We start from the raw sequence: 15,684 nt of genomic DNA, 5'->3' as shown, positions 1-15,684 counted from the left end.
AGTGTAGGTTCCTTCACTGGCCAGTTTGTGTAGTGTAGGTTCCTTCACTGGCCAGCATGTGTAGTGTAGGTTCCTTCACTGGCCAGTTTGTGTAGTGTAGGTTCCTTCACTGGCCAGTTTGTGTAGTGGAGGTTCCTTCACTGGCCATCTTGTGTAGTGTAGGTTCCTTCACTGGCCATCTTGTGTAGTGTAGGTTCCTTCACTGGCCAGCGTGTGTAGTGTAGGTTCCTTCACTGGCCAGCGTGTGTAGTGTAGGTTCCTTCAATGGCCATCTTGTGTAGTGTAGGTTCCTTCACTGGCCATCTTGTGTAGTGTAGGTTCCTTCACTGGCCATCTTGTGTAGTGTAGGTTCCTTCACTGGCCATCTTGTGTAGTGTAGGTTCCTTCACTGGCCAGCGTGTGTAGTGTAGGTTCCTTCACTGGCCAGTTTGTGTAGTATAGGTTCCTTCACTGGCCAGCGTGTGTAGTGTAGGTTCCTTCACTGGCCAGTTTGTGTAGTGTAGGTTCCTTCACTGGCCAGTTTGTGTAGTGTAGGTTCCTTCACTGGCCAGTTTGTGTAGTGTAGGTTCCTTCAATGGCCATCTTGTGTAATGTAGGTTCCTTCACTGGCCAGTTTGTGTAATGTAGGTTCCTTCACTGGCCAGTTTGTGTAGTGTAGGTTCCTTCATTGGCCAGTTTGTGTAGTGTAGGTTCCTTCACTGGCCATCTTGTGTAGTGTAGGTTCCTTCACTGGCCAGTTTGTGTAGTGTAGGTTCCTTCACTGGCCAGCGTATGTAGTGTAGGTTCCTTCACTGGCCATCTTGTGTAGTGTAGGTTCCTTCACTGGCCATCTTGTGTAGTGTAGGTTCCTTCACTGGCCATCTTGTGTAGTGTAGGTTCCTTCACTGGCCATCTTGTGTAGTGTAGGTTCCTTCACTGGTCAGCATGTGAAGTGTAGGTTCCTTCACTGGCCAGTTTGTGTAGTGTAGGTTCCTTCACTGGCCAGTTTGTGTAGTGGAGGTTCCTTCACTGGCCATCTTGTGTAGTGTAGGTTCCTTCACTGGCCATCTTGTGTAGTGTAGGTTCCTTCACTGGCCAGCGTGTGTAGTGTAGGTTCCTTCACTGGCCAGCGTGTGTAGTGTAGGTTCCTTTAATGGCCATCTTGTGTAGTGTAGGTTCCTTCACTGGCCATCTTGTGTAGTGTAGGTTCCTTCACTGGCCATCTTGTGTAGTGTAGGTTCCTTCACTGGCCATCTTGTGTAGTGTAGGTTCCTTCACTGGCCAGCGTGTGTAGTGTAGGTTCCTTCACTGGCCAGTTTGTGTAGTATAGGTTCCTTCACTGGCCAGCGTGTGTAGTGTAGGTTCCTTCACTGGCCAGTTTGTGTAGTGTAGGTTCCTTCACTGGCCAGTTTGTGTAGTGTAGGTTCCTTCACTGGCCAGTTTGTGTAGTGTAGGTTTCTTCACTGGCCAGTTTGTGTAGTGTAGGTTCCTTCACTGGCCATCTTGTGTAGTGTAGGTTCCTTCACTGGCCAGTTTGTTTAGTGTAGGTTCCTTCAATGGCCATCTTGTGTAATGTAGGTTCCTTCACTGGCCAGTTTGTGTAATGTAGGTTCCTTCACTGGCCAGTTTGTGTAGTGTAGGTTCCTTCATTGGCCAGTTTGTGTAGTGTAGGTTCCTTCACTGGCCATCTTGTGTAGTGTAGGTTCCTTCACTGGCCAGTTTGTGTAGTGTAGGTTCCTTCACTGGCCAGCGTATGTAGTGTAGGTTCCTTCACTGGCCATCTTGTGTAGTGTAGGTTCCTTCACTGGCCATCTTGTGTAGTGTAGGTTCCTTCACTGGCCATCTTGTGTAGTGTGGGTTCCTTCACTGGCCATCTTGTGTAGTGTAGGTTCCTTCACTGGTCAGCGTGTGTAGTGTAGGTTCCTTCACTGGCCAGCTTGTGTAGTGTAGGTTCCTTCACTGGCCAGCGTGTGTAGTGTAGGTTCCTTCACTGGTCAGCGTGTGTAGTGTAGGTTCCTTCACTGGCCAGCGTGTGTTGTGTAGGTTCCTTCACTGGCCAGCGTGTGTAGTGTAGGTTCCTTCACTGGCCAGTTTGTGTAATGTAGGTTCCTTCACTTGCCAGCGTGTGTAGTGTAGGTTCCTTCACTGGCCAGTTTGTGTAATGTAGGTTACTTCACTGGCCAGTTTGTGTAATGTAGGTTCCTTCACTGGCCAGCGTGTGTAGTGTAGGTTCCTTCACTGGCCAGCTTGTGTAGTGTAGGTTCCTTCACTGGCCAGCTTGTGTAGTGTAAGTTCCTTCACTGGCCAGCTTGTGTAGTGTAGGTTCCTTCACTGGCCAGTTTGTGTAATGTAGGTTCCTTCACTGGCCATCTTGTGTAGTGTAGGTTCCTTCACTGGCCAGCATGTGTAATGTAGGTTCATTCACTGGCCATCTTGTGTAGTGTAGGTTCCTTCACTGGCCAGTTTGTGTAATGTAGGTTCCTTCACTGGCCAGCGTGTGTAGTGTAGGTTCCTTCACTGGCCAGCATGTGTAGTGTAGGTTCCTTCACTGGCCAGCATGTGTAGTGGAGGTTCCTTCAATGGCCATCTTGTGTAGTGTAGGTTCCTTCACTGGCCAGTTTGTGTAGTGTAGGTTCCTTCACTGGCCAGTTTGTGTAGTGTAGGTTCCTTCACTGGCCAGCATGTGTAGTGTAGGTTCCTTCACTGGCCAGTTTGTGTAGTGTAGGTTCCTTCACTGGCCAGTTTGTGTAGTGGAGGTTCCTTCACTGGCCATCTTGTGTAGTGTAGGTTCCTTCACTGGCCATCTTGTGTAATGTAGGTTCCTTCACTGGCCATCTTGTGTAGTGTAGGTTCCTTCACTGGCCAGCGTGTGTAGTGTAGGTTCCTTCACTGGCCATCTTGTGTAATGTAGGTTCGTTCACTGGCCAGTTTGTATAGTGTAGGTTCCTTCACTGGCCAGTTTGTGTAGTGTAGGTTCCTTCACTCGCCATCTTGTGTAGTGTAGGTTCCTTCACTGGCCATCTTGTGTAGTGTAGGTTCCTTCACTGGCCATCTTGTGTAGTGTAGGTTCCTTCACTGGCCATCTTGTGTATTGTAGGTTCCTTCACTGGCCATCTTGTGTAGTGTAGGTTCCTTCACTGGCCAGTTTGTGTAGTGTAGGTTCCTTCACTGGCCAGTTTGTGTAGTGTAGGTTACATCACTGGCCAGCGTGTGTAGTGTAGGTTCCTTCACTGGCCAGTTTGTGTAGTGTAGGTTCCTTCACTGGCCAGCGTGTGTAGTGTAGGTTCCTTCACTGGCCAGTTTGTTTAGTGTAGGTTCCTTCAATGGCCATCTTGTGTAATGTAGGTTCCTTCACTGGCCAGTTTGTGTAATGTAGGTTCCTTCACTGGCCAGTTTGTGTAGTGTAGGTTCCTTCACTGGCCAGTTTGTGTAGTGTAGGTTCCTTCACTGGCCATCTTGTGTAGTGTAGGTTCCTTCACTGGCCAGTTTGTGTAGTGTAGGTTCCTTCACTGGCCAGCCTGTGTAATGTAGGTTCCTTCACTGGCCATCTTGTGTAGTGTAGGTTCCTTCACTGGCCATCTTGTGTAGTGTAGGTTCCTTCACTGGCCATCTTGTGTAGTGTAGGTTCCTTCACTGGCCATCTTGTGTAGTGTAGGTTCCTTCACTGGCCATCTTGTGTATTGTAGGTTCCTTCACTGGCCATCTTGTGTAGTGTAGGTTCCTTCACTGGCCATCTTGTGTAGTGTAGGTTCCTTCACTGGCCAGTTTGTGTAGTATAGGTTCCTTCACTGGCCAGCGTGTGTAGTGTAGGTTCCTTCACTGGCCAGTTTGTGTAATGTAGGTTCCTTCACTGGCCAGTTTGTGTAGTGTAGGTTCCTTCACTGGCCAGCTTGTGTAGTGTAGGTTCCTTCACTGGCCATCTTGTGTAATGTAGGTTCCTTCACTGGCCAGTTTGTGTAGTGGATGTTCCTTCACTGGCCATCTTGTGTAGTGTAGGTTCCTTCACTGGCCATCTTGTGTAATGTAGGTTCCTTCACTGGCCATCTTGTGTAGTGTAGGTTCCTTCACTGGCCAGCGTGTGTAGTGTAGGTTCCTTCACTGGCCAGCGTGTGTAGTGTAGGTTCCTTCAATGGCCATCTTGTGTAGTGTAGGTTCTTTCACTGGCCAGTTTGTGTAGTGTAGGTTCCTTCACTGGCCAGTTTGTGTAGTGTAGGTTACTTCACTGGCCAGCGTGTGTAGTGTAGGTTCCTTCACTGGCCAGTTTGTGTAGTGTAGGTTCCTTCACTGGCCAGCGTGTGTAGTGTAGGTTCCTTCACTGGCCAGTTTGTTTAGTGTAGGTTCCTTCAATGGCCATCTTGTGTAATGTAGGTTCCTTCACTGGCCAGTTTGTGTAATGTAAGTTCCTTCACTGGCCAGTTTGTGTAGTGTAGGTTCCTTCACTGGCCAGTTTGTGTAGTGTAGGTTCCTTCACTGGCCATCTTGTGTAGTGTAGGTTCCTTCACTGGCCAGTTTGTGTAGTGTAGGTTCCTTCACTGGCCAGCCTGTGTAGTGTAGGTTCCTTCACTGGCCATCTTGTGTAGTGTAGGTTCCTTCACTGGCCATCTTGTGTAGTGTAGGTTCCTTCACTGGCCATCTTGTGTAGTGTAGGTTCCTTCACTTTCATCTTGTGTAGTGTAGGTTCCTTCACTGGTCAGCGTGTGTAGTGTAGGTTCCTTCACTGGCCAGCTTGTGTAGTGTAAGTTCCTTCACTGGCCAGCGTGTGTAGTGTAGGTTCCTTCACTGGTCAGCGTGTGTAGTGTAGGTTTCTTCACTGGCCATCTTGTGTAGTGTAGGTTCCTTCACTGGCCAGTTTGTGTAGTGTAGGTTCCTTCACTGGCCAGCGTGTGTAGTGTAGGTTCCTTCACTGGCCATCTTGTGTAGTGTAGGTTCCTTCACTGGCCATCTTGTGTAGTGTAGGTTCCTTCACTGGCCATCTTGTGTAGTGTAGGTTCCTTCACTGGCCATCTTGTGTAGTGTAGGTTCCTTCACTGGTCAGCGTGTGTAGTGTAGGTTCCTTCACTGGCCAGCTTGTGTAGTGTAGGTTCCTTCACTGGCCAGCGTGTGTAGTGTAGGTTCCTTCACTGGCCAGCTTGTGTAGTGTAGGTTCCTTCACTGGCCAGTGTGTGTTGTGTAGGTTCCTTCACTGGCCAGCGTGTGTAGTGTAGGTTCCTTCACTGGCCAGTTTGTGTAATGTAGGTTCCTTCACTTGCCAGCGTGTGTAGTGTAGGTTCCTTCACTGGCCAGTTTGTGTAATGTAGGTTACTTCACTGGCCAGTTTGTGTAATGTAGGTTCCTTCACTGGCCAGTTTGTGTAATGTAGGTTCCTTCACTTGCCAGCGTGTGTAGTGTAGGTTCCTTCACTGGCCAGTTTGTGTAATGTAGGTTACTTCACTGGCCAGTTTGTGTAATGTAGGTTCCTTCACTGGCCAGCGTGTGTAGTGTAGGTTCCTTCACTGGCCAGTTTGTGTAGTGTAGGTTACTTCACTGGCCAGCTTGTGTAGTGTAAGTTCCTTCACTGGCCAGCTTGTGTAGTGTAGGTTCCTTCACTGGCCAGTTTGTGTAATGTAGGTTCCTTCACTGGCCATCTTGTGTAGTGTAGGTTCCTTCACTGGCCAGCATGTGTAATGTAGGTTCATTCACTGGCCATCTTGTGTAGTGTAGGTTCCTTCACTGGCCAGTTTGTGTAATGTAGGTTCCTTCACTGGCCAGCGTGTGTAGTGTAGGTTCCTTCACTGGCCAGCATGTGTAGTGTAGGTTCCTTCACTGGCCAGCGTGTGTAGTGGAGGTTCCTTCAATGGCCATCTTGTGTAGTGTAGGTTCCTTCACTGGCCAGTTTGTGTAGTGTAGGTTCCTTCACTGGCCAGTTTGTGTAGTGTAGGTTCCTTCACTGGCCAGCATTTGTAGTGTAGGTTCCTTCACTGGCCAGTTTGTGTAGTGTAGGTTCCTTCACTGGCCAGTTTGTATAGTGGAGGTTCCTTCACTGGCCATCTTGTGTAGTGTAGGTTCCTTCACTGGCCATCTTGTGTAATGTAGGTTCCTTCACTGGCCATCTTGTGTAGTGGAGGTTCCTTCACTGGCCATCTTGTGTAGTGTAGGTTCCTTCACTGGCCATCTTGTGTAGTGTAGGTTCCTTCACTGGCCAGCGTGTGTAGTGTAGGTTCCTTCACTGGCCAGCGTGTGTAGTGTAGGTTCCTTCAATGGCCATCTTGTGTAGTGTAGGTTCCTTCACTGGCCATCTTGTGTAGTGTAGGTTCCTTCACTGGCCATCTTGTGTAGTGTAGGTTCCTTCACTGGCCATCTTGTGTAGTGTAGGTTCCTTCACTGGCCAGCGTGTGTAGTGTAGGTTCCTTCACTGGCCAGTTTGTGTAGTATAGGTTCCTTCACTGGCCAGCGTGTGTAGTGTAGGTTCCTTCACTGGCCAGTTTGTGTAGTGTAGGTTCCTTCACTGGCCAGTTTGTGTAGTGTAGGTTCCTTCACTGGCCAGTTTGTGTAGTGTAGGTTTCTTCACTGGCCAGTTTGTGTAGTGTAGGTTCCTTCACTGGCCATCTTGTGTAGTGTAGGTTCCTTCACTGGCCAGTTTGTTTAGTGTAGGTTCCTTCAATGGCCATCTTGTGTAATGTAGGTTCCTTCACTGGCCAGTTTGTGTAATGTAGGTTCCTTCACTGGCCAGTTTGTGTAGTGTAGGTTCCTTCATTGGCCAGTTTGTGTAGTGTAGGTTCCTTCACTGGCCATCTTGTGTAGTGTAGGTTCCTTCACTGGCCAGTTTGTGTAGTGTAGGTTCCTTCACTGGCCAGCGTATGTAGTGTAGGTTCCTTCACTGGCCATCTTGTGTAGTGTAGGTTCCTTCACTGGCCATCTTGTGTAGTGTAGGTTCCTTCACTGGCCATCTTGTGTAGTGTAGGTTCCTTCACTGGCCATCTTGTGTAGTGTAGGTTCCTTCACTGGTCAGCGTGTGTAGTGTAGGTTCCTTCACTGGCCAGCTTGTGTAGTGTAGGTTCCTTCACTGGCCAGCGTGTGTAGTGTAGGTTCCTTCACTGGTCAGCGTGTGTAGTGTAGGTTCCTTCACTGGCCAGCTTGTGTAGTGTAGGTTCCTTCACTGGCCAGCGTGTGTTGTGTAGGTTCCTTCACTGGCCAGCGTGTGTAGTGTAGGTTCCTTCACTGGCCAGTTTGTGTAATGTAGGTTCCTTCACTTGCCAGCGTGTGTAGTGTAGGTTCCTTCACTGGCCAGTTTGTGTAATGTAGGTTACTTCACTGGCCAGTTTGTGTAATGTAGGTTCCTTCACTGGCCAGCGTGTGTAGTGTAGGTTCCTTCACTGGCCAGCTTGTGTAGTGTAGGTTCCTTCACTGGCCAGCTTGTGTAGTGTAAGTTCCTTCACTGGCCAGCTTGTGTAGTGTAGGTTCCTTCACTGGCCAGTTTGTGTAATGTAGGTTCCTTCACTGGCCATCTTGTGTAGTGTAGGTTCCTTCACTGGCCAGCATGTGTAATGTAGGTTCATTCACTGGCCATCTTGTGTAGTGTAGGTTCCTTCACTGGCCAGTTTGTGTAATGTAGGTTCCTTCACTGGCCAGCGTGTGTAGTGTAGGTTCCTTCACTGGCCAGCATGTGTAGTGTAGGTTCCTTCACTGGCCAGCATGTGTAGTGGAGGTTCCTTCAATGGCCATCTTGTGTAGTGTAGGTTCCTTCACTGGCCAGTTTGTGTAGTGTAGGTTCCTTCACTGGCCAGTTTGTGTAGTGTAGGTTCCTTCACTGGCCAGCATGTGTAGTGTAGGTTCCTTCACTGGCCAGTTTGTGTAGTGTAGGTTCCTTCACTGGCCAGTTTGTGTAGTGGAGGTTCCTTCACTGGCCATCTTGTGTAGTGTAGGTTCCTTCACTGGCCATCTTGTGTAATGTAGGTTCCTTCACTGGCCATCTTGTGTAGTGTAGGTTCCTTCACTGGCCAGCGTGTGTAGTGTAGGTTCCTTCACTGGCCATCTTGTGTAATGTAGGTTCGTTCACTGGCCAGTTTGTATAGTGTAGGTTCCTTCACTGGCCAGTTTGTGTAGTGTAGGTTCCTTCACTCGCCATCTTGTGTAGTGTAGGTTCCTTCACTGGCCATCTTGTGTAGTGTAGGTTCCTTCACTGGCCATCTTGTGTAGTGTAGGTTCCTTCACTGGCCATCTTGTGTATTGTAGGTTCCTTCACTGGCCATCTTGTGTAGTGTAGGTTCCTTCACTGGCCATCTTGTGTAGTGTAGGTTCCTTCACTGGCCAGTTTGTGTAGTATAGGTTCCTTCACTGGCCAGCGTGTGTAGTGTAGGTTCCTTCACTGGCCAGTTTGTGTAATGTAGGTTCCTTCACTGGCCAGTTTGTGTAGTGTAGGTTCCTTCACTGGCCAGCTTGTGTAGTGTAGGTTCCTTCACTGGCCATCTTGTGTAATGTAGGTTCCTTCACTGGCCAGTTTGTGTAGTGGATGTTCCTTCACTGGCCATCTTGTGTAGTGTAGGTTCCTTCACTGGCCATCTTGTGTAATGTAGGTTCCTTCACTGGCCATCTTGTGTAGTGTAGGTTCCTTCACTGGCCAGCGTGTGTAGTGTAGGTTCCTTCACTGGCCAGCATGTGTAGTGTAGGTTCCTTCAATGGCCATCTTGTGTAGTGTAGGTTCTTTCACTGGCCAGTTTGTGTAGTGTAGGTTCCTTCACTGGCCAGTTTGTGTAGTGTAGGTTACTTCACTGGCCAGCGTGTGTAGTGTAGGTTCCTTCACTGGCCAGTTTGTGTAGTGTAGGTTCCTTCACTGGCCAGCGTGTGTAGTGTAGGTTCCTTCACTGGCCAGTTTGTTTAGTGTAGGTTCCTTCAATGGCCATCTTGTGTAATGTAGGTTCCTTCACTGGCCAGTTTGTGTAATGTAGGTTCCTTCACTGGCCAGTTTGTGTAGTGTAGGTTCCTTCACTGGCCAGTTTGTGTAGTGTAGGTTCCTTCACTGGCCATCTTGTGTAGTGTAGGTTCCTTCACTGGCCAGTTTGTGTAGTGTAGGTTCCTTCACTGGCCAGCCTGTGTAGTGTAGGTTCCTTCACTGGCCATCTTGTGTAGTGTAGGTTCCTTCACTGGCCATCTTGTGTAGTGTAGGTTCCTTCACTGGCCATCTTGTGTAGTGTAGGTTCCTTCACTGGCCATCTTGTGTATTGTAGGTTCCTTCACTGGCCATCTTGTGTAGTGTAGGTTCCTTCACTGGCCATCTTGTGTAGTGTAGGTTCCTTCACTGGCCAGTTTGTGTAGTATAGGTTCCTTCACTGGCCAGCGTGTGTAGTGTAGGTTCCTTCACTGGCCAGTTTGTGTAATGTAGGTTCCTTCACTGGCCAGTTTGTGTAGTGTAGGTTCCTTCACTGGCCAGTTTGTGTAGTGGAGGTTCCTTCACTGGTCATCTTGTGTAGTGTAGGTTCCTTCACTGGCCATCTTGTGTAATGTAGGTTCCTTCACTGGCCATTTTGTGTAGTGTAGGTTCCTTCACTGGCCAGCGTGTATAGTGTAGGTTCCTTCACTGGCCAGCGTGTGTAGTGTAGGTTCCTTCAATGGCCATCTTGTGTAGTGTAGGTTCTTTCACTGGCCAGTTTGTGTAGTGTAGGTTCCTTCACTGGCCAGTTTGTGTAGTGTAGGTTCCTTCACTGGCCAGCGTGTGTAGTGTAGGTTCCTTCACTGGCCAGTTTGTGTAGTGTAGGTTCCTTCACTGGCCAGTTTGTGTAGTGTAGGTTCCTTCACTGGCCAGTGTGTGTAGTGTAGGTTCCTTCACTGGCCAGTTTGTGTAGTGTAGGTTCCTTCACTGGCCAGTTTGTGTAGTATAGGTTCCTTCACTGGCCAGCGTGTGTAGTGTAGGTTCCTTCACTGGCCAGCTTGTGTAGTATAGGATCATTCACTGGCCAGCGTGTGTAGTGTAGGTTCCTTCACTGGCCAGTTTGTGTAGTGTAGGTTCCTTCACTGGCCAGTTTGTGTAGTGTAGGTTCCTTCACTGGCCAGCGTGTGTAGTGTAGATTCCTTCACTGGCCATCTTGTGTAGTGTAGGTTCCTTCACTGGCCATCTTGTGTAATGTAGGTTCCTTCACTGGCCAGTGTGTGTAGTGTAGGTTCCTTCACTGGCCATCTTGTGTAATGTAGGTTTGTTCACTGGCCAGTTTGTATAGTGTAGGTTCCTTCACTGCCCATCTTGTGTAGTGTAGGTTCCTTCACTGGCCATCTTGTGTAGTGTAGGTTCCTTCACTGGCCATCTTGTGTAGTGTAGGTTCCTTCACTGGCCATCTTGTGTATTGTAGGTTCCTTCACTGGCCATCTTGTGTAGTGTAGGTTCCTTCACTGGCCATCTTGTGTAGTGTAGGTTCCTTCACTGGCCAGCTTGTGTAGTGTAGGTTCCTTCACTGGCCATCTTGTGTAGTGTAGGTTCCTTCACTGGCCAGTTTGTGTAGTGTAGGTTCCTTCACTGGGCAGTTTGTGTAGTGTAGGTTCCTTCACTGGCCAGCTTGTGTAGTGTAAGTTCCTTCACTGGCCAGTTTGTGTAGTGTAGGTTCCTTCACTGGCCAGTTTGTGTAATGTAGGTTCCTTCACTGGCCATCTTGTGTAGTGTAGGTTCCTTCACTGGCCAGCATGTGTAATGTAGGTTCATTCACTGGCCATCTTGTGTAGTGTAGGTTCCTTCACTGGCCAGTTTGTGTAATGTAGGTTCCTTCACTGGCCAGTGTGTGTAGTGTAGGTTCCTTCACTGGCCAGCATGTGTAGTGTAGGTTCCTTCACTGGCCAGCGTGTGTAGTGGAGGTTCCTTCAATGGCCATCTTGTGTAGTGTAGGTTCCTTCACTGGCCAGTTTGTGTAGTGTAGGTTCCTTCACTGGCCAGTTTGTGTAGTGTAGGTTCCTTCACTGGCCAGCATGTGTAGTGTAGGTTCCTTCACTGGCCAGTTTGTGTAGTGTAGGTTCCTTCACTGGCCAGTTTGTGTAGTGGAGGTTCCTTCACTGGCCATCTTGTGTAGTGTAGGTTCCTTCACTGGCCATCTTGTGTAGTGTAGGTTCCTTCACTGGCCAGCGTGTGTAGTGTAGGTTCCTTCACTGGACAGCGTGTGTAGTGTAGGTTCCTTCAATGGCCATCTTGTGTAGTGTAGGTTCCTTCACTGGCCAGCTTGTGTAGTGTAAGTTCCTTCACTGGCCAGTTTGTGTAGTGTAGGTTCCTTCACTGGCCAGTTTGTGTAATGTAGGTTCCTTCACTGGCCATCTTGTGTAGTGTAGGTTCCTTCACTGGCCAGCATGTGTAATGTAGGTTCATTCACTGGCCATCTTGTGTAGTGTAGGTTCCTTCACTGGCCAGTTTGTGTAATGTAGGTTCCTTCACTGGCCAGTGTGTGTAGTGTAGGTTCCTTCACTGGCCAGCATGTGTAGTGTAGGTTCCTTCACTGGCCAGCGTGTGTAGTGGAGGTTCCTTCAATGGCCATCTTGTGTAGTGTAGGTTCCTTCACTGGCCAGTTTGTGTAGTGTAGGTTCCTTCACTGGCCAGTTTGTGTAGTGTAGGTTCCTTCACTGGCCAGCATGTGTAGTGTAGGTTCCTTCACTGGCCAGTTTGTGTAGTGTAGGTTCCTTCACTGGCCAGTTTGTGTAGTGGAGGTTCCTTCACTGGCCATCTTGTGTAGTGTAGGTTCCTTCACTGGCCATCTTGTGTAGTGTAGGTTCCTTCACTGGCCAGCGTGTGTAGTGTAGGTTCCTTCACTGGACAGCGTGTGTAGTGTAGGTTCCTTCAATGGCCATCTTGTGTAGTGTAGGTTCCTTCACTGGCCATCTTGTGTAGTGTACGTTCCTTCACTGGCCATCTTGTGTAGTGTAGGTTCCTTCACTGGCCATCTTGTGTAGTGTAGGTTCCTTCACTGGCCAGCATGTGTAGTGTAGGTTCCTTCACTGGCCAGTTTGTGTAGTATAGGTTCCTTCACTGGCCAGCGTGTGTAGTGTAGGTTCCTTCACTGGCCAGTTTGTGTAGTGTAGGTTCCTTCACTGGCCAGTTTGTGTAGTGTAGGTTCCTTCACTGGCCAGTTTGTGTAGTGTAGGTTTCTTCACTGGCCAGTTTGTGTAGTGTAGGTTCCTTCACTGGCCATCTTGTGTAGTGTAGGTTCCTTCACTGGCCAGTTTGTTTAGTGTAGGTTCCTTCAATGGCCATCTTGTGTAATGTAGGTTCCTTCACTGGCCAGTTTGTGTAATGTAGGTTCCTTCACTGGCCAGTTTGTGTAGTGTAGGTTCCTTCATTGGCCAGTTTGTGTAGTGTAGGTTCCTTCACTGGCCATCTTGTGTAGTGTAGGTTCCTTCACTGGCCAGTTTGTGTAGTGTAGGTTCCTTCACTGGCCAGCGTATGTAGTGTAGGTTCCTTCACTGGCCATCTTGTGTAGTGTAGGTTCCTTCACTGGCCATCTTGTGTAGTGTAGGTTCCTTCACTGGCCATCTTGTGTAGTGTAGGTTCCTTCACTGGCCATCTTGTGTAGTGTAGGTTCCTTCACTGGTCAGCATGTGTAGTGTAGGTTCCTTCACTGGCCAGTTTGTGTAGTGTAGGTTCCTTCACTGGCCAGTTTGTGTAGTGGAGGTTCCTTCACTGGCCATCTTGTGTAGTGTAGGTTCCTTCACTGGCCAGTTTGTGTAGTGTAGGTTCCTTCACTGGCCAGTTTGTGTAGTGTAGGTTCCTTCACTGGCCAGTGTGTGTAGTGTAGGTTCCTTCACTGGCCAGTTTGTGTAGTGTAGGTTCCTTCACTGGCCAGTTTGTGTAGTGGAGGTTCCTTCACTGGCCATCTTGTGTAGTGTAGGTTCCTTCACTGGCCAGTTTGTGTAGTGTAGGTTCCTTCACTGGCCAGTTTGTGTAGTGTAGGTTCCTTCACTGGCCAGTGTGTGTAGTGTAGGTTTCTTCACTGGCCAGTTTGTGTAGTGTAGGTTCCTTCACTGGCCAGTTTGTGTAGTATAGGTTCCTTCACTGGCCAGCGTGTGTAGTGTAGGTTCCTTCACTGGCCAGTTTGTGTAGTGTAGGTTCCTTCACTGGCCAGTGTGTGTAGTGTAGGTTCCTTCACTGGCCATCTTGTGTAATGTAGGTTTGTTCACTGGCCAGTTTGTATAGTGTAGGTTCCTTCACTGGCCATCTTGTGTAGTGTAGGTTCCTTCACTGGCCAGCTTGTGTAGTGTAGGTTCCTTCACTGGCCATCTTGTGTAGTGTAGGTTCCTTCACTGGCCAGTTTGTGTAGTGTAGGTTCCTTCACTGGCCAGTTTGTGTAGTGTAGGTTCCTTCACTGGCCAGCTTGTGTAGTGTAAGTTACTTCACTGGCCAGTTTGTGTAGTGTAGGTTCCTTCACTGGCCAGTTTGTGTAATGTAGGTTCCTTCACTGGCCATCTTGTGTAGTGTAGGTTCCTTCACTGGCCAGCATGTGTAATGTAGGTTCATTCACTGGCCATCTTGTGTAGTGTAGGTTCCTTCACTGGCCAGTTTGTGTAATGTAGGTTCCTTCACTGGCCAGTGTGTGTAGTGTAGGTTCCTTCACTGGCCAGCATGTGTAGTGTAGGTTCCTTCACTGGCCAGCGTGTGTAGTGGAGGTTCCTTCAATGGCCATCTTGTGTAGTGTAGGTTCCTTCACTGGCCAGTTTGTGAAGTGTAGGTTCCTTCACTGGCCAGTTTGTGTAGTGTAGGTTCCTTCACTGGCCAGCATGTGTAGTGTAGGTTCCTTCACTGGCCAGTTTGTGTAGTGTAGGTTCCTTCACTGGCCAGTTTGTGTAGTGGAGGTTCCTTCACTGGCCATCTTGTGTAGTGTAGGTTCCTTCACTGGCCATCTTGTGTAGTGTAGGTTCCTTCACTGGCCAGCGTGTGTAGTGTAGGTTCCTTCACTGGCCAGCGTGTGTAGTGTAGGTTCCTTCAATGGCCATCTTGTGTAGTGTAGGTTCCTTCACTGGCCATCTTGTGTAGTGTAGGTTCCTTCACTGGCCATCTTGTGTAGTGTAGGTTCCTTCACTGGCCATCTTGTGTAGTGTAGGTTCCTTCACTGGCCAGCGTGTGTAGTGTAGGTTCCTTCACTGGCCAGTTTGTGTAGTATAGGTTCCTTCACTGGCCAGCGTGTGTAGTGTAGGTTCCTTCACTGGCCAGTTTGTGTAGTGTAGGTTCCTTCACTGGCCAGTTTGTGTAGTGTAGGTTCCTTCACTGGCCAGTTTGTGTAGTGTAGGTTTCTTCACTGGCCAGTTTGTGTAGTGTAGGTTCCTTCACTGGCCATCTTGTGTAGTGTAGGTTCCTTCACTGGCCAGTTTGTTTAGTGTAGGTTCCTTCAATGGCCATCTTGTGTAATGTAGGTTCCTTCACTGGCCAGTTTGTGTAATGTAGGTTCCTTCACTGGCCAGTTTGTGTAGTGTAGGTTCCTTCATTGGCCAGTTTGTGTAGTGTAGGTTCCTTCACTGGCCATCTTGTGTAGTGTAGGTTCCTTCACTGGCCAGTTTGTGTAGTGTAGGTTCCTTCACTGGCCAGCGTATGTAGTGTAGGTTCCTTCACTGGCCATCTTGTGTAGTGTAGGTTCCTTCACTGGCCATCTTGTGTAGTGTAGGTTCCTTCACTGGCCATCTTGTGTAGTGTAGGTTCCTTCACTGGCCATCTTGTGTAGTGTAGGTTCCTTCACTGGTCAGCATGTGAAGTGTAGGTTCCTTCACTGGCCAGTTTGTGTAGTGTAGGTTCCTTCACTGGCCAGTTTGTGTAGTGGAGGTTCCTTCACTGGCCATCTTGTGTAGTGTAGGTTCCTTCACTGGCCATCTTGTGTAGTGTAGGTTCCTTCACTGGCCAGCGTGTGTAGTGTAGGTTCCTTCACTGGCCAGCGTGTGTAGTGTAGGTTCCTTCAATGGCCATCTTGTGTAGTGTAGGTTCCTTCACTGGCCATCTTGTGTAGTGTAGGTTCCTTCACTGGCCATCTTGTGTAGTGTAGGTTCCTTCACTGGCCATCTTGTGTAGTGTAGGTTCCTTCACTGGCCAGCGTGTGTAGTGTAGGTTCCTTCACTGGCCAGTTTGTGTAGTATAGGTTCCTTCACTGGCCAGCGTGTGTAGTGTAGGTTCCTTCACTGGCCAGTTTGTGTAGTGTAGGTTCCTTCACTGGCCAGTTTGTGTAGTGTAGGTTCCTTCACTGGCCAGTTTGTATAGTGTAGGTTTCTTCACTGGCCAGTTTGTGTAGTGTAGGTTCCTTCACTGGCCATCTTGTGTAGTGTAGGTTCCTTCACTGGCCAGTTTGTTTAGTGTAGGTTCCTTCAATGGCCATCTTGTGTAATGTAGGTTCCTTCACTGGCCAGTTTGTGTAATGTAGGTTCCTTCACTGGCCAGTTTGTGTAGTGTAGGTTCCTTCATTGGCCAGTTTGTGTAGTGTAGGTTCCTTCACTGGCCATCTTGTGTAGTGTAGGTTCCTTCACTGGCCAGTTTGTGTAGTGTAGGTTCCTTCACTGGCCAGCGTATGTAGTGTAGGTTCCTTCACTGGCCATCTTGTGTAGTGTAGGTTCCTTCACTGGCCATCTTGTGTAGTGTAGGTTCCTTCACTGGCCATCTTGTGTAGTGTAGGTTCCTTCACTGGCCATCTTGTGTAGTGTAGGTTCCTTCACTGGCCAGTTTGTGTAGTGTAGGTTCCTTCACTGGCCAGCCTGTGTAGTGTAGGTTCCTTCACTGGCCATCTTGTG

The sequence above is a fragment of the Notolepis coatsorum genome (genome assembly GCF_963971535.1).
Source record: "Notolepis coatsorum genome assembly, chromosome: 10".
Lineage (NCBI taxonomy): Eukaryota > Metazoa > Chordata > Actinopteri > Aulopiformes > Paralepididae > Notolepis > Notolepis coatsorum.
Note: the sequence above shows the minus strand (reverse complement) of the source record.